The sequence below is a fragment of the Hylaeus anthracinus genome, unplaced genomic scaffold (assembly GCF_026225885.1).
Source record: "Hylaeus anthracinus isolate JK02 unplaced genomic scaffold, UHH_iyHylAnth1.0_haploid 4, whole genome shotgun sequence".
Classification (NCBI taxonomy): Eukaryota; Metazoa; Arthropoda; class Insecta; order Hymenoptera; family Colletidae; genus Hylaeus; species Hylaeus anthracinus.
Genome location: NW_026535289.1, coordinates 14,448,768 through 14,471,564, shown reverse-complemented (window position 1 = coordinate 14,471,564; position 22,797 = coordinate 14,448,768). Strand labels below are relative to the sequence as shown.

Genomic DNA, 22,797 nt, shown 5'->3' with positions numbered 1-22,797 from the left:
TCGTTCACTTTAATTATCGTGTCTCTGCTCGTTACGAGTTCGCGAAAATATATTTCCAATTTTTATATGAAACGCTCGCAGCTGAAATGATGTTCGAAAAGAAAAAAAAGAAAAAAAAAAAAAAAGGGTAAAATCGTTATTACGAATTCTCCGTTTCCATTCGGATCCCGCGTGTGCACGTCGCGCGACGTGCGACGTCTCTTTCGTTCGACGCTGAATAAAATCTGTTTCCAACGAATTCACGTTTTCTTTCTTTCTTTCTTTTTTTTTTTTTTGTCTAACTTTGTCCTCCGCGGGTGTGATCGATATGAAACTGAACAGCCATCGAACGAGGAGTGCCATCCGACCCAGTTGAAAGGAAGGAACGAGGAAAAGGAAAAAAAAAAAAAAACATTAAGAAAGAGAGAAAAGAAACGGATCGAATCGGTCGAGTGCCTCGTTCGTAGATCGGTGAAACGAAGCGGACGGTTAAGTGCGGCCAGCTATGGCTGCCACTCGTGGGCGAACGATCGGTCGCGAACTTCCGGAAACCGAGGAAAGTCGAACGTAGCAATTCCGTCGGACGCCATGCTTGCGGGCCCCAATTACTGCCAACCCAACGGCCAAGGGGCACAACGAAAAAAAAGAAAAAAGGGAAGAAAAAAGATACGCTTCCGCGACAGACGTACACACATACCTCTGGCCTTATGGCGTTCGTCCTTTCGAGGAATCGTTGGCTCTCGAGGGCAGGTAGCCTTTACTAATGCGTTTTAGTTCGGGTTCTTTTCTTTCCTTCTTGTTATTACGAAAGGCTGTTCGGCCATTTACTAAGTCATTTATTATTTATCAAGCATATGGTAGAAAGAAAGAAAAGTAGTTGGGTCAAGCACGTTTATCGATAGACCTCGCAAGGTCGAGAAATGCTTACACGACACTCGACACGTCAAGAAAAAAAAAAAAAAAAGAAAAGAAAGAAAAAGAAAAAAAAACAGTTTATCCCAGCAGCACGATTTTTCGAGATCCCGAATAGATACGATTCCAAAGAATGAATGATGCGTCGGGGTCACGCTACCGAGTTACCTAACCCTGTTTTTTGTCGACGGGTATATAAAAGATAACTTCTTACCACGAAATATCCTCCCCGTGTGTCGTACACGCGAGAGGACTAGCGCGTGCCACGAAATGGTTCGCGACGAAATTAGTTTCGTATGCGATGTTTCAGCGTCGCGAGGGATCAGTCGTCGACGGTGTGTCGGATATTTATATTCGCACGGTTCGTTTGCGTCGCGCGAATTTCCAAGAGGCGCCGGAGACAAAGAAAGGCATCGCGAACGGTCGTTAATTTCATCGCGGTCGCGCAGGTTAATCTGATTTACTTTATTTTCACTCACGGCAACGGCCATTGTTCTTCCGGAAATCTCCTCCGAGACGGGAGGATCTCGTCGTAAATTCGATCAATTATCGCCCTTCGAGTGCACGCCGCCAGTCACTGTTTTGCGTCGTCTCTGTCAGACTCGCGCCTTGTCCAACGTATCAAGGTTACTCGAAAGGCACCGGGAAAGCCTTTGTAACAAACAGGGACGGGTAGAATTTTGTTTCGATCGTATAACAAAGTATTCTTCCTATATTGTAATACACGAACGCAATATTCAGATCCACTTCTTCCGAATTGCTTACAGCACAGATCCAAGGTGGCGGCACGCCCTTGCTCAACCTCCTGAGAAATGCGAGAACTAATTTCTACTTCTGTAACGGTTCGACACGTCTTTTGCACCGTTACTGATCAATTTTTTCGGCGAATACTGTTCCGTACCGTACGAAACAAACGGGTACCTCTGATCCTCTTCCCTGGATAAAACAATTATCGATAAATCAAGAGCAGACGCAAATCCAATACTCACGGGTTATTTGCACGGTACATTGATACAGATTACACTGCTATTCTTCCTTCTCTCTTTCAACGACGCGAACGGGTCGCAAATCAACACGGCACCGTGTGTACCAGTAATTAATGCTCTTCCGTTAATCGACACAAATTAATGCAGCCAGCGGGAGGGTGGGAGGGTGGGAGGAGGGAGGAGGAGGAGGAGAGCAGTGTAAACACATACGACGCAAACTATACGACACGCCGGTTCGAAGCCACTTTCGAATCGCGTCGTTAATCAGCTCCCCTTTCGGGAAATCCAATTTAGCAAATGTCGCGTATTTTTCAAATTTCTCGACGCCCGGTAATCGAATACGATATTCGAACGGTCTCGTTTGTCAAGGGGGCCCGGAGAACCGTGTACGTTTTCCGGAATGAATAACGCGAACAGATCGTCGGGAATGGCAAGTTTATACGTCTCGGGGACGGTTTCTCCGCGTTTCTGCTTTGTACAACGTAACGATAAATGAATGCACTACGAGCGACGTTTCCTTGGTAGCACCGCGAGCGTCCGCGCTTCTTTACTCGGACGAACTCCCTACGCGTCAAGGCTGACATCATAAGTTAGCCCTACGTGTTACGTAGACAGTGAAAATCCACTTCTAAGAATTACTTAAGGATGGAGCCTGGTCCGGCTAATGTATTTTTCTAATGCCATATAATTTCCAGATATAATTAATGTTTGTTATCGAAACTTTCTTTTACATATAAAGGGACGTTCAAAGAAGAAAATTTGACAGTGTAGAAATTTGTGTTTAATTTGAACGTATACATATATAGATATAGTAGTTGCAAGGAAAGGACTCGGTGAAAACGGTGGGATACGTGGAGCCCTGGGGAAACATCTGACAGATAAAATCAGACAATTTTATACATAAAATATGTATACATTCAAATTAAATCTACACTGTCAAATGTTCTTCTTTGAACGTCCCTTTATATGTAAAAAAAAGTTTCGATGACAAACATTAATTATATCTGGAAATTATATGGCATTAGAAAAATATATCAGCTGGACCAGACTCCCCCCTTAAGAATCAAGCCTGTACGGACATTCTCATTCGAGGTCGGGCTCTCGAGGTAACAACCGGTTCGAAATAAGACCAAGTATCCCCAGCTGTTCGCATACTTTGTATGTTTAGGGCATTTATCTTCGAATTCGTGAATCCAGCTCACGGCGATTTCTCGAAGCGGTCGTTCGCGATTATCCGGTTCCGTGCAACGTCGAATTTTTGTTTCGATCGCGAGAACGCGACGTTACAATATCCGATGGATACGTGCTCGAATTTGATTGAGAAAAGAGGGAGAAAAGGAAGGAACTGAGACTCCCGAGCAGCCGTCTTCGCAAGGCCTTAATCTCCTCGATTATTTCGTTTGGGGATGCCGCCAACAGATGGTGGGTTCGAACCGGGGAATCAATTTCGAGGAATCAGCCCCCGGGGTCCGCATTTCGCTTCTTGCGGGAAACATTGGAAATTGCCTCGACGCCAGTAATTATACGGCCGTGCCTCCCTAACCGGCGAATCGCGAAGAAAGGTTGCGAACCGGTATCGGAAACGTCCATTATCCTAATTTCGCTTAAACCGCAAAGAAACGCTATACACCGGTCCACGAATCCGTCGGGACCGATTTTATTCCGCTTCCAAGATACCCCGGCCCGATCGTTTCCTCGCCGCGATTGCATCTTTCGAAACGACCTCCGCCTTTTTCCGAGAAAGTGCAATAATGCTGCGATCGGGCATCTCCTTTCTTATCGCAACAATTTTGTCTTCGGGGGATAGGATTGTACGTCTGCCGAACTGAAAGCTCGCCGAACTCGGGACTTTGCCGCGACCCCGTTTTCGAGATGGTACTTTTACGTAGGATTTTTAATAACGGATACGATAACGCCGTTCTGAAATGCGTTTCTAAACTTTAAGTACGTACGACATCAGCAAATTACGACGTGTTTCGGTGGCCGACATCGTACGTCCTTCGCGAAGCACGACGCGTCGTTGGTAAATTGAGAAGCGTCCTCCGGATGTGTATACAGGGTGTTCGAAAACTCGCGTAGGAGCCGGAAATGGGTGTGGCTGGGACGATTCTGAATAACAATTTCCTTTGCAAAAATGACGGATGGTGGTTGGTTTTTGAATTATTAACGAGAAACCGTCGGCCAATCACAGCGTCCGATTAGCTAGAATTGGCTGGTTACGCTAGGTACCGCCGCGTATCGGACTGAGCTGCGATTGGTCGGTGGTTTTTCGTTGGTAATTCGAAACCGAAGTCCCATCCGACATTTTTGCAAAGGAAATGATCTCGTTCGGAATCGTCTCAGCTACCATTTCCGGCTCCTGCGCGAGTTTCGGAACAGCCTGTATACGCGGTGGCAAAGGATAATAAACGATGAGCCAGGGCAAAGGTTGCGAGCCGATATTGGACGCGTCCATTATCCTAATTTCGTGCAAACCGCAAAGAAAGCGTGTAGCCGTCCTGGAATCCGCGCCGACCAATTTTGCTCCGCTCCCAGATTCTCGTAGCCAATCGTTTCACCGCGCGATCGTATCTTTGAGAATGAGTTTCGCCTTGTTTCTGGGAAAGTGCAACGCACCCTGCATCATGTATGATGGCCTACCCTATCGCGGCATTTTTATCTCCGCGGATCGTATTGTACCGTGTACAGGAACTGGAAGGTTACGCGGCGCGCAATAGCTGCAAAACTGTCGACTACGGGCTAATGGCACCGCCATCGTACCGCCACAGATTATGGTCGCCGGACTGTATAGGTAAACACCAGGCGGTACACAAAGTCGAACGTCTACATGCTAGGGTGCCATAGGTGGTCACTGTTATCTGAAACCGTGATCTCAGGAGTAGCGAACTCTGGAAACTGCCGTCGTCGCAGGCCATCCACTTTACGACTCGTATGACTTCCTAAAATCGAACTATAGAAATCGGCCAAACTACGCTCGTTCCGAGCTGAGCGCACCTCGAACGGAGGTACCGTATCTAAATAAACAAATTGCCCCACCGGGTTGACTCTAGTTCCGAGTGTTTGTTCCTCGTGCGCTGATAAGGAAATATCCCAAAAGTTCCCTCTGAATAATTCATCGTCTTCGAAAAGCGATCGCGTTTACCGTTCTACTCTTCGAACAAAAACTAAAATCCGAACCAACTGTTACACTCTACACCGAACAATTAAAAAGTTGAATATTTATACATCACCGGTCGAGTCGACCACGCGAACGAATTACCACGCGTTGCTTTTTATCCGTCGTCTGTTATCGAAAGGAAATTTCGTCCATCTCCGCGCGGAATGTGCTCCCGGCTGGAAAACCAGATTCCCCGACGTGGTCGTGGGTAGGAGACTTGTCTCGAAATACCGCGAACGACGCAACGTGTTCGCGTGAATCATTGCACGGTCGAGGCAGCAGGCGTTCAATGAACAGCAGACAGGCGTGCACGCGCGCGACAGCCAGCCGGGCGCACGCACGACGCCTTCTCCTCGGAACGAGCGCCATTCAGTCCGACGGAGTTAAAACTGTTTCACCCAGAAGTGGCACGGCACGTGATTACGCCGGTTATTCTTGGCACTGGAGGAGTCTGATGCACGCTTCTCGCGGCCAGGGACGGAAGCGCGTAACTGGAACACGCTTCGACGCCCGTCCGTTACCGTCACCGGAAGAATAACACGCGGCGAACGGAAGGAGAAGCGACAGCGGAAGAACAGAAGGCCGAAACGACCGAGTGAACGACTCGCGCATCATCCAGCGCCAAATCGATCGCGTTTCGCGATCGACGGTAAGCGAATTCGGTGAAATCGGTGTCGCGTCGCATCGGGAACGATTAATTAGAGTCTTCCTTTTGTTCTAACCCGGAGACAACTCGCGAAGCATTTGCTTCGGTATTTCGGGATCAAAGACGTTACGTTAGGTGGACTGGAAGGTTGTGTCGTTTTTTCAATTTGAAATACTTGCTCGTTGATTTTTATCGATCCTGACATTCCAAATTTGTACACTAAATGGCAAAAGACTGTCGATAACGGGTAATTGATTAAAAGATACGTAATTGATTAAAAAAAAGGAATTTATTAGAAATTTGTTTGAATTTGATGTAAAATAAACGACGCGTTACTTTCCAGTCTGCCTAATACAATTCAGGCCTAACGATCTTTTCAACGCGACTTTTTTTCTGTTTCTATTCTATTAGTTTCTCTTTTAGAAATGAATCGCGTCGAACCAGGGTTGGTTACGCATCGAAGGCTGATTTTCCACGAGTCTCATTTAGGTCCGTTTTCCCGGTTTAGTATTTCTTCAGGAAACACGGGACACCGAATACGGCAATGTTTGCGATACGAAAGAGAGGTACGAGACAAGAAAAATGAAATTCTCATTTCGAAACCGGGGCCGTGTTATCATTGGATCTTCAGCTCAATTCGCGAATGTTCTCTCCGTAACTGTAGAATTCGTATTATTTTCCTAGAAGGTTCGTTTAATTTCCATTAATTTCACACTGTTATTCCAATCTCTGTTACCCCCCCCCCCCAATCCCTCCCCCCAGAGACTTCCAATGAATTAATTATCGTGTTTGTGCAACTCTTAGTTCAATTCCGCGGCAACTTCTACGGATCTCAGCTTTTTTAATCGGACGCCCTCGACGCCGAAATAACTTTTGAACGCTTTCCGCGTATTCAAATTCCAACTTTCTAAATATGCCAAGAAAAATTCGAGATCGAGGTAGTTACACGCCTGGTGTCTAGGTAAAATTGCCTTTTTCCGATCTCGGTGTGAGCTCGTTGTTTCGAAGGACAACGGCTCGGGGTCGAGCGTGTCCAAGTTATTAAAATTTTTCTCACGTCCGCGTCGTTCGTCGGGTCGGTAGTGTTTTTCTTTTTTCCTGTTCGAGTCGCGAAAGACCGACTCGGGTGGAAAAGTTTTTTCATTTTTCTCTCTTCTATTAAGAGGAACCGTCGGAAATTATCGATTGCTCCTGTTACTCCCCGGAGTATCGCGAGCGGCCCGAAGAAAAATTGAGGAAATACGGAAGTTTTCCAAGTTTCGCGGAGCTTGCTCGTCTATACGTAATTACAGAAATTCGTTTTCTTTATTTCATCGTGCTCTGTTTCTCGCAATATCGCGCGCTTCTACAGCGAAACGCTCTAAATGGAATGGAATCTATCGATCAAAATCGTTGGACGATTACGATTATTCGAGGCGGATTAGGCGGTCACCCATCCAAGTACCACATCCGCGCCCAACGCATCTTAACTTCGGTGATAACCAGGTGATAGGACGACGAGAACCGGTGTTGGTGCGCGCGGTATGGTCGTTGACTGAAACGAACAAAACGTAGATCGAAACGGTATCTCGCTCCATAGAGACAAGATTCTGGTAACGTCGAAGAAACTTTCGAATCGGAATGAAAAATATTCCCTCTGTTTCCATTCTCGCCGAGTGTTTGTTGCGCGTTCGCAGTTCGTTGAACGTTCTCGCTCGCAAAAATGAGGCGAAACCCCGTAACAGGTCAGGGACGAGGATAACGGTAGCGGCGTTCTGATCGTCTATCGGTGCAGCAACGATTCCCTTTGAATCCTCGAGATGTGAAATTCCATCGTTCGATGAGCCGGTAACAACATTTTTTTTCTCGATGAGATCGCGAGGCCCCGATTGTTGGCTGGCCGTAATTACAAACTGCGCCGTACGATGATTGAACAGGCAAACGTACACGCTTTCCGTATTACCTTTCCTCCTCCTTCTCGTTCGCCTTTTTATACATTTTTCATCAATCCGAGCCGAGAGTAATGCAACTGTGTACAAGCTGAAAGAACTGGATGGAAAACAGAGCGAAGAGATGATAAAACACTTTCGTTCGCTTCGACCGATAACATTGCCACGAAGTGGGAAAAGAGTATGGCGGTGGTGCGAACATTTACGAGCTGACTTTCGAACGACCCTCGAGGAAACATCAAACAGAAAATCTGTTTCCATCGTCACGTTTGCCTGTGCTCGAACATAACAACGCTTTTTTTTTTTTTTTTTTTTTGACACGCTTTTCGATGCTAGTAGTAGTTTTTTTTGCAGTAGCGTATACAATAACACGAAATAACATAGAATAAAAACTAGATAAGCCAATTGAGTCGCATCGAATATGGCCAGGAATCGCGCACACGGGCGCCATGGACACCTCTGATATATGCTACCAATATCTGTTTCGAACGCGACAAGGAAAATATATATTTACACTTTTGCAAAGGCAAGGTTCACCGAGTTTCCGCGTCTCGAGTGTCCATAATTTAACACGGCCAAGACTTTTCCGTGAGGATCGCAAACAGCGTCGGAAGAAGCGCTATTTCACCGGTCGGAAGAGCGTGCCGAGGGAAACTGACGACCGATTTTCGCCCCAGCGTGCAATCCGGAATATCTCGAGGAATTCTCGAGTTTACTTCGAGTCCTGCAATCGATAAAGTTCGTCCTGTGCCCCTGGCCGCCGTTGGCTCGTTATATTTTATTCAGAATTAGAGTGGAAGTTAACGAACCTCCTGGCGGACCGTTTAAAGCGACGGTATTTCACCCTTTCCGTCATACCTGTACCGTGTACCAAAAGTAACAAAAACTATCGGCCTTTGGCACCTTACATTCTAAATTACGCGTTGAAAACTGAAATGGTTTCGCTAAAATAAATTCACGTTTGGGTGACAAAGCGTTTCGAGACAAAATGTTACGTATAATTTTGATTCATAAATGAATATCGATGATCGATCTTAAATATGTATAGTTAAATGTATATCGAGTAAAATAAATAAAATTAAAGATAATTACTTAAATACCCTGTGAATATTTCCATGCGAATCGGTCAACTTATTAAATAAACGTACGTGTTCCTCATTTTTTTTTTTCTTTTTTTTTCGGTTTTCATTTTGCGTTCGCAAAGTCCTGTTCCCTCGGTCTGGATGAAATTTACGTAACTCGATATCGACGTGGATATTGCACTCGGCTCGAAGTCGTCCCGACGATTAAACGGAAGCGACCGAGCGATGGACGCCAAAGGTGGAAACGCAAGAGTAGGAGAAGAGCCTTGGTAAAGGTTCCGCGAGGACAACGTCGGACGTTGCCGCGAAGCAATTGGAAATAATGGGGATTCACGGAATGAGAATGAAATATCTGCGAGGATAGCGGCGAAAAGGCTGCGATTCGAAGCAAGAGATTGCTGCGTAATAAGCAGCGACCGTCTTCCCCGCCGTCCTTTTTGTCCCGTTCCTCGTCAGTTTGTCATCAGCGTCTCGAATTTTTCTCCCTGTTCCGTCTACCCGATCTCTCCAGCTTTCCGGAGACGGGCAGAATTCTTTCCCGAACGAGTTCTGCTTTGTTACGCGTAACTCGCGACGGTGTCGAAATGAAAGGGTTCCGAAAAATGTTTCATCGAACATCCAACAATTATCGTTGTATCGAAAGTAAAGTTACTCCTAGCTTTATGTCTGCAGATTCGAAGAACCGAAACCGTCGCCATGGCTCCGGTACGATAAAAATGGAAAATTGTTTGCGTTGCGCATGAACATACATATATAATGCTCCGGAAGATTCGACATTTTTATTTCAACAAAAAACAAACAACGTCTCGTCTGGTACACCGGTTGAACAAAAATTTGAATTTCAATTCGAAACGAAACATTTCACGGTGAACAAATAAAAGGAAATTTGTTTGATCGTACGAATGATCGTTGCAAATGAAACACTTTACGGTGGCATTCATTCGGTGATTTGTTAGCGAGATCAAATTCTGCCCGTCTCTGTAACTTCCCCGAGGACTCTTTGCTTGTTCATTAACCCTTTGCACTCGAGGCCTTTTTCTCTGATATCTGTCTCGAGATGCTCTCTTGGCATTCTATTGTCACGAATGCTAAGCTTAGATTGACTTCGAAAATGAAATCTCTAATTTGAAGATCGGGCCACCTTTCCAAAGAAATGAAACCTATAGGAAAGCTAGTGGTCACCTCTCGAACGCAAAGGATTAAATCTGCATACGAGGATAAACGTTTCCAATCCTATTAACTGGACCTTCTTCGAATTACAGCTGCGTGCAACATGTCGATAAAATAGCAAAATTTTATTTCGAAAGAAGAGCGTACACGTTTCGGTGTGTATGCTTACTCGAGTCAATTATTCGAACTGTTGCGGTGAATTGAATCGTTAGGGGTGGAAAAAACGTTTTTGCTCGCAAAGAGACTAGTAGCGAGTACACAAACACAAAATTTCGTAACAAGCACGGGAACGCGTTATTTACATTCAATTCCAGTTACATCCAGCGATCCGACAACGTTCCAACCATACACGTGTCGGGCTGCGCGGTTGTACTGTATCGTAAAATTGAAAGAACGCCGAGTTAATGAAGAAATCAAGTAATCGAAGAGATTCCATCTTGGGTAAACGTGATACAAGAAGAGGAAATCCTTTTCGTTCGATTTTTGCTACTCCGTCAACTCCGTTCTGCATTTTTCTCGTCCTTCCTTAGCCCTCTGCTAATACCTCCCCTGTTCGTTTCGTCTTTAATCCCCTTCGCCACGACCTATTCCTTCGTCTCGTTCTCTCGGTCCGACGACGGCCGCGCGAGCGCGACCCAATAAATAATTCATTCTTGATTATTTCCTGATATTCGATTCCGGAATCTGGGCACGTACGTTCGACTTCTGCATAATTTATTCCCGGTAAAGTGGCGCGTATAAATCCCGCGGAAAAATATAGGAAAGGATCGGGAAAGAAGCGAGGCAAGCCGGTGCTAGGAGATCCCCCTCGAGCACAGTCGATCGTACGCGTTAAGCTTGATTTCCAGTAACGCTCGAGTGACGCTCGCGCTCGAGTGATGCTTACACCAATTTCGAGACGAAACGCGCCGCTTCCCAGTCGAGTCGACCGACAAAGCTTGGAAATATAGCTGCGAAGCTGTGGTCCGTGTGCTATAGACGGGATCGATTCGGAAGCGTTGCTCTAAACATTTCGAATCGAACAAACTACCAACCCGTACTTTGAAGCGTACGCAAAACTCTCTCGATGTTAACAAAAATTGAGCAAATTCGTTCTGTCTAAAAATGCATCGATCTTGAATGAAATAAATAATTCGAGCGTTACACGTTGCCAACTTACACAAGGTGCAACGGTAGCGCACATTCGCATAGAGAAGGAAAATATCGAAATGGAAACGTCCCGAGCCGTTATTCCGATCTCAGCTTTATCGTGTTTGTTCCGAATTCTTGAGGTCGGCCAATCAGCACGCGCTTCTGCCGAAGAGCGCGGGAGGCCAGCGGGAATCAAGCTTAATCGGCACGCTTCGGGTCAAACGCATCCGGCGCATATCGCGAGTATCCGGTCGAATTGTGTTGTTTGCGATGTGCATCGATTTAAATCCAATTAACGGCGGAACGAGTGTGTGCATCGATACTAAGTGGCTGTAGCCGGTCCATGAAGCGCGTAATGCCGAATCAAAATAATTATAATTGCCGTGTCGACACCTCGCTGTTTCGGGCGCGCGCGCGCGCGCGCGTTTTGACCGAAGAGACGAATACGGTAATTGTGTGTTTAACATCGCGTGTTTACTGCGTTTCGCTAATTCGCGACACGCGAGCCTCGCTTGTAACTGCCGGCACCTGTGCGGTGGCGTCGGCGCGATCGCCAAAAATTTGCAAAAAAATGTACGATATATCGGATCCCGACATAATTACTCACGGATTTCGATTTCTTTACGTGTCTCTATGTTCGTTTCGCGAGAAGCTAGGGATCGTTCGATTTCCACGCTTCATTTTAGTCGATGAATTTGTCACGTTTCTGTATTTTAACGTCTTTGTCCCGGGGTGGGGGGGGGGGGGGAATGTAAACTGTAATGTTCGCGTTCGTGTGACAAAATTAGAACAGCCCGTTCACTTGAAAGCGGGGTAAGCAGAGATTGGTATCTCGAGCGGAGAGGTCGAGCGTCGCGTGTACCGTCCGACCGGGAAAGCAAATGAAATTGTCACCGTGAGTGAGCGAGGCAGAGCGAGGCAAAGGTACGGTGAGAGCTAACGTAAAGTAAAAATTTCTACATTTTTCTTTAGCCGACCAAGTAGTAGCGTTTCATATACAGGACAGTTAAAATGTGTTGACAGTGAAAACACTCACCCTAGTCGGAAAAAATGATTGGCACCGTACGAAGTGGCGCGTACGTACCTGCAACAAAATTAGGACCGAATAAAAATAAATAAATTAGAAATAAATAAATTAAAAATAAATGAAAGAATACGAGCGAAAATCGATGCAACATTGCGCGGGTTAAAAGAGAATTAAGGTTAGCAGACGGCGTGCTAGGAGCCGGGAGCATAAATATTACTCGGTTAGTGGAACACACCCTAACCACAGCCTGGCGTGTCGCATTACTAGCTCCCTGTCTGTATTAACTACTGGTGTGATCGCAAACAAATATATTTGTCCAGACTAGAGTCAATTAAATGCAACGCCCCATTGGTTCCCTGGTATCGACACACCGTTAGTTAACCCATCATACACGCTATCGATTGCAAAACCTCGCGTCGAACCGGTCGAAACATGTATTTCTAGACGCGATTACTAACAAAAGTATATATACCCAAGTGTATATAAAAATCAAAGAGCAAAAGAGCGAAACTAGAGATGACCCGGAGGTGAAAAGGAAATACGAACAAGCCGGGGCCACCTGGTCGGTTTACGGGCAAAAAAAAAAAAAAAACAAAAAACACAAAACGTTCATCGCACGCGCGAGTCATGCGCCAGTTTAAAAGAAAAGAGAGCTGCTGAACGCGAGTCTTAACTGGTCAATAAACAGAGCAGGCAGAAACGGGACGGCCACTTCGGTTCGTATTTAACGCTGAATAAGCAAACAGTATATCTCCGAATGTCTTTCCAACGAGTAGCGTAAATATATCAAGTTTCAAGCGATACGCGCAACACGCGTGTACGCAATACGAAGATCGTTTAACTCACCGTAAACCGAGGCTGTCTCCGGCAAACGGCGAGCAATGCGCCGGGATCACGCAATCGTAATGTGAACTCATCGGTTTCGAAAGTATCAGATTAGATCAGGCCACGGCAATATCCATTAGCGTGATCCTCGCTCTAATTTATAAAGGTTAACTTAATAAGGGGCGCGTGTAAAGATCGCATACCGGTTGGAGAACTGTAACGTTCGTTTCGATGTAAAAATAATCGAATTCCCAGAGACGCTGGCCGAGCGATTTCTATCGGAGGTAACATCCGAGTCCCTTCGATTTCAAGGTACGCCGGCTCTCGATCCCCCGTGAAGGAAGAAATTAAAAATAATCGACGAGCATTTCCTCCGACGGGACGGTGCTCGGGCGGTCACGGATCACGGATCGTCCGACCGCGCGGAATTCCACGGAATACGCTGCGGGATAAAGCATTTTCCACGTGTGTTTAGTTCGACGGCAGAGCGAACGGATCCGTGGAAGGGCTGGGAGGAGTTGGAGATGGCAAGATGTGCAACCGGCGAAGACGGGAAAGGAACGAAGCGTAGGGGGATAGCGAACGGAGAAAGGCAAAGATTCACATCGACGGCCAGGCATTTGTTCCAAGATGATTCCCAGATGCTTGATCGCTCAAGCAGATATAATCCCACGAGCCGGGCAAACAGGATGATTTTAAACAAAGGAAGGCACCCGTTGAAGCATGATCGAAGTTCGCCACGGTACGTGGCCGTTCTTTGCCCGGTCTTTTACACGCCTTCGAAACCAACGGCCAACAACGACCACGAATCGACGGTCTGGTTGCTGCCCGATTGACGCGCCTTCTACCAAGAAGCTACAGTGTCTTCTTCTCTCCTTTCTCTCTATCGCTTCCTCTCTCGTAATGCACTCACCGACACGGCCTCCATTGGTGGCTTTTATTGGCTGCTCTTCGAGCTGCATCATCGGAAAAATTGTTTCGTTGGGACGCGTGATCGCGCGATTACGCTTCGGACCGCTGGATGAGCGTGTCAGAGATGGACGGAATTTAGTTTCGATGATTGATGCCGATACTAAAAACGACGAAATCTATACCGAATGAAACCCACAGTCTACTTATTACAAAACCACAGATATTTTCTCGAATTTATACTTTCACACAGATAGATTTCAGAAATTCAGACTCGAGGACACGTATGACTTTCTCTTCTGAACAGTACATGTACATTATTATTGATATTTTATACCGTTGAGTGCGGCAATACCAAGCCGATGGCGTGCGCTGCATGAATGTGTGTGTATTATTGTGTCCGTACGTATGTACCGGCAGGTCACCGCGAATAAAACACGTGCTTTAGTTCTACATAATAAAAGTTACGTACAATTAGTTAGCAACAAGGAGATAGTTGACTTATTCCCGTTAGTCAGGATAACCTTATCCAACATGTACATATACATATGTATGAAATATACATATATGTATATGTATACATATATATGTATAAAATATACATATCTATATTTTCGTATGTGCACGCATTCTCGTAGATGTCCCCGTATTTCCATTTTCCGCAGATGCGCAAACATCCGCAACCTAGTTATCGCTAACGCGAGTTATCGTACGAATTTTCGCGTCGCTTAACGGCAACGCGCCGTATTTAATCACGGTAGATGTGCGTGCACGCGTCCCGCGTAAAAGGGACAGTGTGCGCGCGCGGCCGCCGGAAAACGAGAACCATTTGGATGTCGGTTAACGCGAACAAAAGTAATCCTTTTCCTTCAGCGGGGCGCGCTCAATTAGACGCGGTGAACGCGACGCTGCGTGTTTCCAGAACGTTTGCCGTGTTTCAAGGGGCGCGAGACTGTCTTTATCCGACGCGAATCAATCGCCCGCAGCCGAGGAAAGAAAGCATGACACATTAAAATCCAGGGCTGGGTCTCTCTTCGAATTGCGGTTTTCATCGCTTTACAAGCGCGTTGCTTTTATTTTTCAGATTTAGCGTTCGGTCGCTGTACAGGGACTTTCTATAGCCTCCGAAGCACCGCTCGGTGCAAAGGTACCAACGATCCTATATACAGGGGGAGCAAAAAATTCCTACCTTTTTCGATCGTTCCCCTATTGTTCGCCACGATATTTGTTTTTCACTCGACAATGTTCCAGTGTTCGTGAATATAATTAAAATTCCAACTTTTATCAAACGCATTTAATGAATGGTTCGATTCAAAATTTGTTATCCGTATTTTTCTCGTCTCTGTGGTGCGTGTATAAGAAAAATCTGTACACTTGTAGAAAAATCGAAGAATATCCAAAACTTTTGACCGGGAGCGTACTTCTCCGATGGAAAAAAAAAAAAAAAAAGAAAAAAAGAATTCAACCCTGCCGCACGCACCATGACCACGTTCACGTTACATCGACATCTTTTGATGTCCGCTCTGCACGCAGAATCGATTCGAACTTTGCAAAGTAAGTGGACCGAAAATGTAGAATCGATTCCATTTCCGACGCTGTTTACATGCGCGACACGGATGCGCGTTCCTCTGAAACTTGGACGCTTATTCCCTTTACTTACTAATTAGAAGACCAGAGACGAGCAAGATTCTTAACTAGAGAAAAAGTTTCGAACAACATAAATTACAATCTGACGCACGAAACAAAGTTAACGCGTTCGCGTTAAAAGAATTCGTGCGCAGTGAGTGGTAATTAACCCAGCGTCTATTTTATTTTGCCTGCCGTTACTCTCGATTGCCCGAATACGTACGTACAAAAAGCATCGGGTATCGCGAAGAATCAAAGATATTATACCATCCGCGAAACGCCGACGAAAACCATTACCTCCGTGATTACTCCGCGAGAGTTGTTCTCGATGGGAAAAGTTATTCGACCACTGTTTCGTTCGCACGATTGGAAAACAATACATTCGACGAGTCCAACAAAAATATCCACCGATCCGTGCCAGAACCAATCTACAACGATGATATTCGAACAGCGCTGCGACCTCGGGCTATTTTATATTAAATCTTTAACTTTTGTTTTCCGCCGCGCCAACGTCCGGACGAAATAACATTTAAAACGTAGGGTTTAGCGGACCGTCGGAAGCTCAGCAGGAATTTTTCAACGCGTTCAAATCCGAAGCGACTCGATTCCATTACTACCGCGGAGACTTCGCTAAGCATTAGCTCGAGGTCTATGGATTTCACGTAAAGCCTCGCGCCGTTGGAGAGTTCGTGTTACCTTGACGAGGCTCTCTCGACAATGCATCACCACCGTTCGCTGCTAGAATCGTATTTCGTTTTTCGTCGGAGAAGAGGTAGCAACCACTGCCACTCTCTCACGCAACCTGGCAACTGCGTTCCTCGATGAGCATCGAGCAAGCACGGTGGAAAAGAGAAAGAAAAAAGAGTGGAAGAGAGAAAGATAGCATCGACGATCGAACGTTCCTCGCGAGTTGGCTTGGCTATCGAGTCTGGGAGGGCTTTTTGTTTTTATCCTCCGCTGCCTTTTGTCTACGTTTTCTTTCTGCGTTGTTTGCGCATCAGTTGAAGCGTGGTACGCTATTTCAAGAACGAAACGCGACTGAAACGATTCCCGCAGTCTCCGTCATTGCCGGTGAATTTTTCGACGCGAAAAAAAAAAGCACGAGCCAGTGGTTTCAGATTTTCTTTCTGGTCCGGAAATATTTCTCCAATCGAGAACTTTGCGTTCGCCGGTACCTCCCTTCGGCGACGGTTTTCAAAAAATCGACCCGCAGCGGATTCACTCGACCGAACGCTCGTCATTGTCGTATAATTAAATAGAAGCCATTTCTCGTAGCGACAGCGATCCTTGCATTTTCTATTCCGCTACGTTTCGGCTAAAAAATGCCGGAGCTTCTCGAGTTCGAAAAATTACCCGCGAATGGTTAAACGCACAACTCTTCTTGTTCGCGGTACATTTAGAAAGAGGACGGGCATTTTCCAGCCGAAACAAACAATACGTTATTTATATAAAAGTCGCCGTCTAACTCCGTTCACGGCTCGATTAAAATTTGCCCAACCGAAACTGCTGCTTCTCGACAAGTTTTTCACGCATACTTCCGACATTCTACGGCCCCGTTTAATGCGTTTAATCGATATCCTTAGACAACGAAATTCCAGGCATCCGGATTCCCAGAAGCTACTTAACAAGTTTACCCGATACCTACGGGCAAATAAAATTCCGTACCGTTCTAACTTTCGAACTTCGAAAGCCAATCTACCCCGCCGGTTCGTCGTTGTCGTTAACGCACGTCAGCGAAACTTGTGCTCGCGCGGTGCACGCACCCGTGACCCACAAATCACGCGAAATAAACCTTAAACGACGCTCGTATAAATCTGCATCATCTTAACGGAGAAATAAACCGCCGACGTTTCTCATTACGCCGACCCGCCACTAGACTCGGGGTCGGACCACCGGTGACCTTTGACTCGCGCAACCAACGCAATAATATCGCCGTCACAGAATCGCAGCGATCGCTCGTGACGCGTGACCCTTGCGAAGTTTCCTTCCTTCCTTTTTTTTTTTTTTTTATTGCTCGGTGAACAAGTATAGTCGGTGGAGGAGATATAACGCGGCCGTAAATTGACCGAGGCGTGAAGAAGGGTGCGCGCAGAGATGAACGGAACGAGCCGATGAGAAAACAAGGCGAACCGAGGAGAGGTCGTCTCTCTCTTCCTTCGTCCGGGCTGCTCGCTACCCGAAACAAGAGCGATTATTTATTAACCGACTTCGAAAAGAACGTTACTCGATTAACGCGTTCACTGGCAGACCAATAATCGTGAAAATTCCTGTCGGGCTAACATTTTGTTTCTATGCAATTAGAAACGATACAATTTAACATTTGCGGTAAAACTGATTTCCGCAACCTCTTTAAAATACATTGATCCTACGTAGATTTATTTTCTTCAACGCTACACCTTTAGAATTAACGTATTTCATTCCTTAGTGAACATCCTTGTCACCCACGTATGGGTGACGTGGCGCTGAATGTGTTAAAGTCTCTGGGTTTGAGGAGAAGAGCCTTGGATTAAAATCGTGGCTATATTCGACAATTTTTCTTTTTTTTTTTTTCGAGAACAATCAACTCGATGAGAGGTCTATTTGCCGGAGCTAAGCGCCGTATTCGATCAGCGATGGGCAAAACCCTAGGCTTCGAATGAATCTGAAGTTCGTCGATACGTTTGTCTCGTTTCTTCCGTTGAATATTTTCCATAAAGGAAACGAGAGACGCGCACCGGCAAACTTCAGATTTATTCGAAACCTAAGGTTTTGCCCATCGCTGTATACAATTACCGTCAACTGTTATCGAAACAAAAATTGTCGAATATAGGAATAATTTTCACGCGTCCAGGACGGTTTGTTGCGAAGCGAATAACGCTTCGATCGTTTGGCGAAGGTCGAGCGTGTTTGTTGATGACGCGAGAAGAGCGCGTCATCCATCGAGGTGTTCTCGGCGAACAGGCGCGGATGCTCGGTCTTCGCCTACCTTCTCTGGCCCTTTTCGAGTCTGTTTTAGTCTCTCTCTTTCTCGTTACCTTCGACTCCCCGACATTTGCACTCGGCACGACGAAGAAGGCGCGCACTTGTGCCCGCCGCGCCTTTTGTACGAACGGGAATGGCAGCCGAGCGAAGGCCAGTCATCGCGGCGTGACTCAGACCCACTTATTCGATGAAATCGAATTTACTCGCACGCGCGTTTCGCATTATAATCCACGCTTGTTCAACTTTCGATATCCGATCGAGGACTCTTCCTTTCTCCTCTCGCGGACCCCGCCGCTCAGCTCGTTAGCGCACCTATGCTCGTTAAGGAGCCATTCCCATTAGAGAGCCCGTTATTTTGGGTAATCGTTCCCAACGTGTTTGTTTTTCTTTTTTTTTTTTTTTTTTTCAAACGAAACATTCAAGAGATACAAGGATGAATTCGTTCGACCCGTTCGCCGACTTTCGGAACGCCCGAATTCGCGCTAACGGCGATTCGATTCAATTTTTGCTTCTCGAGTAATAGAACAGCGAGCGATAAAAGGCGCACGTTTCTGAAATTGGATAACTTTCGCAATTTTGAAAAATAACGCGTCTCTAGAAAGTTATGATGGATCGAAGTAAACAGTTTGCCATTCTAACAAGAATTGAACTTTACTTTGTCGTTCGATCGGTCATAAATATCAACGGTCGCGCTACTTCGAAAGAATACGCTGTTTTAGTTAGACGATTTTATCACGCCTCGCGATAAATAATCTCGCTAACTGATACAACGGAGGATGATTTTCATCATCTACGGTCGACGATTCGCTAACAAGCAGTTACATCGCGAGAACGTACAAACAACGAAACGTTCGTTTCGATGTGAAATTTCAAACGACGACGTTAATTGTATCCGTTTCTAATTCAACATTCTCCGTCTTTATTTCTTGCACGGATTCGATGCAAATCGGCCTCGTCGGCCGTTCGACTTTACACGTTTCAAAATGCAAGCCGTTCCCAACAATCGCCGGTTGTTGCACACCGGCGCAACTCGTTTAACTCAAACACGGAAAACGAAGCGCGGTAAAGCTGCCGCTGTGGAAGCTGCGCCGGCTGAGAGGTATAAAAGTATGTAATTTTAAAGCAGACTTATAAAAAATAAATTCACGCGCGCTCGAGGCTTTTTGTTAAAAGAGTAACAAACAACGCAACCGCTGTTGCGTGCATTTTCAACGAGCTTAGCGAATGCACTCTAACGACAGGGATACGCACGAGAGACGAACGGGTTTTTAGACGGTGGTTCTGTTACCTTTACGATTCGGTCGATTTTGAGTTCAAGCACTAAATAGAAAAATCCATTCATGTTCTATATTTATGTTCCCTTTTTATAGTATTACACGTACAGCCAGTTTCGCAAGTATCCGTATCCACTATGTCTGTCGAAAAAATTGGTCTAAATTAAATAACAGGTGCGACGCATTCGAATAAATGTTTCGTTAGAAATGTATCCACGTGTAAAGTTAATTTGACCGCACTTTGATTGAAAAACATTTATTTGAAAACGTCGTGCCTATCATCGGGACTGACTGTACGCGAGAAATAATCAGCGAGGTTGTAAATGCTCAAACAAGCCTGACCAAGAATCAATATTAGTTAAAGGAACGTGCAAGAGCACCGCCCAACTCTTGGGTGAGAACGAGTGGAACAGTTTTAAATTCAGCGACCGCGGATGGCGGCAGAGGCGCGACAGGGTCTCGCGACAATTGATTTTCGAGCATCGTTCGCGATTCTTTCTCGATTCTTGGTGGGCTCGTGTTGCACACGATTGCGCTGTTCCCTCGCCGGGGAATGCACGGTTCATCTTTTCTCACTCATTACCCTCGACTCTTCGACATTTGCACTCGCCTCGGCGGAGCGGCCACTCGACGGCGCACCGGGGCCTTTTATGCGGGGAACGTTCGACGAGGATCCCAAGGAGACGTGACTCAACGCCGTAATATTTCTCCGGCAACTCTCGAACGTTTCTTTCGGAATTCTACTTATCATTTATCATTGAATTCCCATGTAGTCAGCGGTGGATTTAGACTCGTCGAGGTCGGGAAAGAGACCTCTCGGTTTTCGAAAATATTTCACGCGAGACTAGGAAATCGAAGGAACTTTGCTTCCTCGTATTTTATTCGTATCAGGTTGTCCTAAAAGTTTCTTTCATTTCAGTAATAAGTAACACATACGCAATATTTTATGTCTAATTAAAGATCTCTCTATTATTGTTACGATATTAGCATCTAAAAAATTAGGTTGTCTATTTATACGAACAGTGCCACACAGAATAACCGAATTCACGGAAGAAACTTTTGGGACAACTTAATATTTTCGTTAATGGATTCTATTTCTACTCCACGGGTTGATCATTCGTTTCCAAATGTAATAATTACTAGCTGCGCCTCGCGGTTCTCACCCACGTGGAAACACTATTCTCATTCTATATCGCGTTCGTTGGAATTGCATTCCACCGAAGCCCCGTTGCTCTTTTCAGCCCCGACCTCTCCTCGTTCGCGACCTGTTCCCCTCCTACCATCTCTTCCAATTGAACACTTTTCTCAGCTCGCAGAAGGTGAGAAATATTGCAGCACCGTTGACAGATAACCGAATTTTCCCTCTTTGAATGATTCCACCGGCACCTTCGATACTGCGAAGCGTTTCAATATTCCCTGCATGTACTCCTTTGTAACGACTCTTTGAAATCTGATACGTTATTTCCCGGTTTCGCAACGGAATCATCGGAATTTCGTATTTATTTATCATCGTCAAATTCCATCGAAAATATATCGAAGGCATTTCAGGATACAATAATGCCAGTGAATAAATCCAACACCGTGGCAACAATAACGATATGCTAAGAAAGCGTTTGTTACGTCACACACGGTACGGCACAGTGCGATCGAAGCGATTTATCGGGCCGATCGAGCTGCACATCTCGCGAAAAGGGACTAAACTGGCATTTTTCGCCGGAATCACTCGAAATGTCCGAAAATAAACGTACCCCAGGCCGCGTTCGGATAAATCGTTTCGAATTACGTTATTAGGTAGCCCACGCTCCGGCCGCAAACAGTGCATATACGGGTAAATAATAAGCTAACGCATATCCTCTTACGCGGCTCTCCAAATTGTATGTTCGGTGCGCTCCAATCCGCATAAATCGAACAGTGAACTACGTATCCGTAATACGGAGATGAAACACTATTACCGAGGTACAATACTGCGCTTTGAAATTCACAGACGCCAGGCAGAATGCGTCTGCACAGAAAGATTCCGATGCATGCGAGATATACCGAGGATCAAAGCTCGAGGGAGACCAGCAGCTCGAGGGGGTTGGAGAACTCGACGGAGAGTGGGAAAGAATGGTACATGTATGCGTGAGAGACAAAGAGACAGAGAGACAGAGAGACAGAGAGACAGAGAGACAGAGAGAGAGAGAGAGAGAGAGAGAGAGAGAGAGAGAGAGAAAGTAGCATCGTCTCGTCCTCGGCAACGACAGTAGTGCGCCCTAAATGGACTCGGCCGACAGAAGAGCGTCGAGTATGTATTTTCCACGGACATCTACGACCCTAGGCAGTCGATCGTAACACGCTACGCGCAATGGTCACCATTCCATGTACGTTACGCGATCGTTACAGTTCCCGTATCTCACAGGCTCGGAGGCTGAAGTTCGGACGGAGTTTATCCAATCAACGATTAACCGTTGCCATTCGAAGACGTAATCGCGAGTAACGAGCACAAAATAAAATTCGACGAATTTGAACATTGCGAAAACGGCTGGGTCGCATTCTTTGGAATTCATCGATACAAATTTCAATAAATCGTACACGCGTAACAGAATTTTCTGTAATTCGTGGCTTTCACGTTCGAAATTCCCGAGATACGGCGCGCTCCGTTCGACGAATCGAAAAGACATTACAGAAAACGGAATCCTCGGCGAAGGATTATTCACGAGGATCGCCTACGACCCCGGGCAGTGGACCCGTAACGCACTACACGGTGCAATGATCACGGTTCTATGCCCATTATGCACTCATTAGCGTTCCCGTATCTCGCGGGGGTCCGGGATCGAATAGAATTTCGACCTGCCCTCCCTCCCTTATGCGCATAATAATAACTAGCTGCTGGCGGGGCTCCCTCTTCGATTACGTTACATTATTTCCATCTAATTCAACGAATCGATAGGATAGCCCATCGATCACTGGCTGCGCGCAATCCGGCTAGCCTCGGGATTCATTAGGAATGCCGGCCGAAATCACGTCTTGATAAATGTCAGACCGCCGGAGGCCGATTCTGTCGGTGCCTCGATCGACCGCCGTTTCGTTTCGTGAACCGAGAATATTCGTGGAGTCACGACGGTGATGCATGATGACGTTCGTCATTCGATTGTCTCCGCCGAGAGACCACTCTCTCGCTGGTATCTGATTCCTAGAACTACCG

General features: G+C 46.0%; 2 protein-coding genes across 5 annotated transcripts in view; one reads left to right on the top strand and one right to left on the bottom strand.

Moving 5' to 3' along the window:
• The window catches only part of LOC128895132 (proline-rich transmembrane protein 4), a 122,488-nt gene that overhangs the window by 81,638 nt on the left and 18,053 nt on the right, over positions 1-22,797 (bottom strand). The window lies entirely within an intron of this gene.
• LOC128895147 (clarin-2) overlaps positions 11,776-22,797 on the top strand; it is a 49,085-nt gene continuing 38,063 nt past the window's right edge. Inside the window, exon 1 of the mRNA XM_054157467.1 lies at positions 11,776-11,920. The gene's annotated coding sequence lies outside the window, so the exon portion shown is untranslated. The remainder of the gene's footprint in view (positions 11,921-22,797) is intronic.